Source organism: Euprymna scolopes, chromosome 17, assembly GCF_053919585.1.
Source record: "Euprymna scolopes isolate OS-2025 chromosome 17, ASM5391958v1, whole genome shotgun sequence".
Classification (NCBI taxonomy): Eukaryota; Metazoa; Mollusca; class Cephalopoda; order Sepiida; family Sepiolidae; genus Euprymna; species Euprymna scolopes.
The window spans coordinates 104646548-104650418 of NC_136498.1; the positions used below are offsets into that span (position 1 = coordinate 104646548).

Consider the following 3871-nt stretch of genomic DNA (forward strand, 5'->3'; position numbering starts at 1 on the left):
CATTGTTTTTTTGATGTCGTACTTGCTGATAGGTTACTCTTATAACAATTTTGATCAACTGAGATAAAGATTTCGTGATTTCATTAACGCTGGTGGGTTACTGTTTAAAGAAAAAACCTTAACGTTCACCTCAAATATTCAGCGTCGAAGAAATATAGGCCACTGGCAAACTGGAACGTCTGTGAGCATCCGGTGTATTATTTGGAGCTGTCCCTTTTGAGAGAAGTTCCGTGTTCGAAGTGGTCTGTCTACATTGGGTATATAGTGTTTAAAACTTGTTATTACACGTAATCTTATTTAATTATGGAGTTAGCTAAAAAGCGATGGGTCACTGCACTTCTCCGTGTAAAGAGCAGTCGATTGATGCTTGAACTGTTGTCAGAGACCGTTCGTACACCGAGATACATCGTCTCAAAAGAAAGAAGAAAGAAGAAGAAAGAAGAAAGAAGAACAATTGGCCATTTTTGTACCCTTTTTTTTTTTTTTTTTGCTCTCTTTTGACATTTTAACCGACGTTCTGACACTAGCTGGATTCGTAAGACGCTTCTCTGTAAAAATATGTGCTTTTTGAAACTTATAAGTTGATTTTAGTTGAGATTTGGATAGTTTTGTTTTGTAGGCGTATATAGGCGTGTACGGGCCATCCCTATATAGAAAGTGCTACCGCCTCTCTGATAATTAAAAATTGATTCTAATGATATTTATACGTATTTTCAAAAACGCTTAGTCATGTCACGTAATCTGACGTCAGCTAGCTGTAATGGCGGCTGTTTATACATACATTAACTGCCTTCGAAGGGTAACTTAGAGTTAAACTCAGAGTTAAATATTAATTTTGAATCGAAAAATTAGTGTCAATGTAATTATCGCATTTCAAAACGTAGAATCCCAAATTTACACGAAAATTGAAGGGGGTGAAAAAAAATTATGAGTGATTGAAATTTTTTACCGGCGAGAATCGACTTTCTATATTTTAAAATGTAAACAATGAATTTCTAAATCTAAAACATTACATATAGGCGAGTAGAAAGGGAAAGGGGGGACATAATATGACGTAATCAGCGTTTGTTTCACGTACACCCTTATACTCACACATTTTAATATTATACGAAATGTGAGTTAATGGATTTGATGACATCCCAGGCATAAACTCCTCCTTATTTTTGGGTAACTTCTGTTTTTCCAAAGCTTGAGATCCAAGATATAAACGCCTCATTATTTTCGAGTAATGTTTGTTTCTCTAAAGCTTGAGATCCCAGGTATAACCTCCCCCTTATTTTCTTAGTGGGAGGGGGGCGAAAGATGAGACCGCTTGAATTCTAAGATCAGATACTACACTTTGATCTTAGCCAAAAGGCCAAGTAAAAAAGATGCATATTATATATTTATTGTATAGTAAATTGAGACAAGATGTCATATCCCAAACATCACACATCGCAAAACTGCTGATTCCAAATTCTGAAATAAAAACATTATTATTCAGAAAGTCATTCTTAGTATTGGGAGGTTATGTTTTTAGTCGCGTGCAAGCGACTCTATAATTCACTCCGTTGGTCCGTCGGTCCGTTGGTCCGTCGGTCCGTTGGTCCGGCGGCCCGTCGGTCTGTCGGTCGGTCTGTCCGTAACACTTTTGTGTTTGGTCATTTTGGTTAAGATCAAAGGTCTGTTGTTAATAAATGCTGTTCTTAGCTTTTTAAGCTTTTCTTGGCCTTTTGGCCCAGATATAAGTGTAGTATCTGTTCCGACAGATGCTGCAAGCTATGACTAGCTATGACTAGCAAAGACCATATGTGGGGGCAACCCCACATGCCTGACCATTAACCAGCTCCCATTTCCCACCTCTCGGGAGCTGGTCCCCTTTTTCCCTTCCCCCTCCCTTCACTCCTCACATTAAAGATCGGCCTTGTGCCTAATTTGCTCGGTGGGGGAGCAAATAAATACCATCTGTTCCGGAAGATACTGCGAGCAAAGACCATATGTGGGGGCAACCCCACATATAAGACCTTGGTTAATGTAGGCGAAACCCTTCATACCAATTGTCACTTCAGCTCCCCTACTCCCCGGGGAGTTGGTCTCCATTTCCCTTTCACTCCTCACATTAAAAATCGGCCTTGTGCCTAATTTGCTCGGTGGGGGAGCAAATAAATACCCTTTTCTTGGCCTTTTGGCCAAGATCAAAGTGTAGTATCTGTTCTTACTACATGCTCTTCTTATGTTTGTAACTTTGTGGTATAAAGTGAGAGATCACTTTTCTGTATTAATTTAATGTAAAATGATTACCCACTTTACAACCACTCAGTCTCAAAGTCATTCAAGTCATTCTCCAGATCATTCAAGTTGTTTTTGAAGGATTCCAGTTATTTTTTAAGCATTCAAGTCATTCTTAAGGTCATTCAATTCATCCTTAAGTTCATTAAAGTCATTCTAAGTCATTCACTTTTTATTTATTTAAGTCATTTCAGCCCATTTTTCGGTCATTTTAGTTTATCTTTAAGAATTTCATGTCAATCCTACATTCTTGCATTCATTCATTACACGAGAGCACGCGACTAATGGCTATCGGCCTTGTTTTATATAATCTTGAGTTAAGGAGGAGGGGTATTAAAGTCAATTGAATGCTGAGACTAATACGACACTAGGGAATTCATATAAAAGTATTATGTACTAGCAGATTACCCGATGTAGGTGGAAATACATAGAATGTTTCCTAGCAGAATACCCAGCGTCGCCTGGGATCGGAAAAGTTATGTTGATATACGTACTAGCCAATACCCGGCATTACCGTGATTGGATTACATAGGGGGATATATGTACTAGCAGATTACCCGGCATGGCCCGGGATTAGATGAAATAGGTGGAATGTTTCCTAGCAGAATACCCGGCGTCGCCTGGGATCAGATAAGATTGGTTGATATATGTACGAGCAAAATACCCGGCATTGCCCAGGATTGGATGAAATAGGTGGAATGTTCTCTAGCACCGCCCAGGATGTAATGAGACAGGCGTTAATACACACTAGCAGAATACCTAGAATCGCCCTTGAATAGATTAAATAGGTGGAAATATATAATAAAAGAATACGTGGCATGTCATTGGATTTAATAACCTTGCTGGAAATATATACTAGCTTTGTACTCACCATCACCCGGCATGTAAAACGTTGCTGGAAATATATACTAGCAGAATGTATCGAAGTTAGTTTTTCAATAAAGTGGGTCGATAATGTGGTTTAAATCATTTAAAATGATTGTCGAAATTAGTAACATATCCAAGTATTTAGAAAAATGATGAAATGTGAGTTATTTTATTGGTGTGTTTGTAATGAAATAACCAGCCTAGACGGTGTATCAAAGTTATTATTTTAGTAAGAGGGGGGGCGATAATGTGGGTTGAATCGTGAAAAATAATTGTCGAAATTACTGACATATCCAACAATTATGAAAAATGATGAAATATGAGTTATTTTAGCGTTGTGTTTTTAATGAGAAAACCAGCCCAGACAATATTTTAAATTATTATTTTAGTAATGGGGGGGCATCATGTGCGTTAAATCATGAAAAATGATTGTCGAAATTAGTAACATATCCAAGAATTATGAAAAATATTGTTGTTGTTTTAACATTTTTTCTAAGTTGGTATGCTCACTAAGCCCCTTTCCACAACGGGGCCAATTGTGCATTTTCTTGGACCGCCATAAACTGGTTCTTACATACATATACATAACATAGTCTTTCCTTCACACGCTGCCTATTTAATGAATTCTCCCCAGTATAATTCCACTTCAATTGGCTGAACTCTTACTAATCCCATATTGTGGATTGTCAATTCTCCCCCTTTATAAACGAACGTTCAGTATAAATGAGGAATGGCG

At 37.8% G+C, this 3871-nt stretch overlaps 1 pseudogene; it reads left to right on the top strand.

Moving 5' to 3' along the window:
* Positions 1 to 2147: 2147 nt before the first annotated feature.
* On the top strand, positions 2148 to 2285 carry LOC145297133 (U2 spliceosomal RNA; annotated as a pseudogene).
* Positions 2286 to 3871: the final 1586 nt, after the last annotated feature.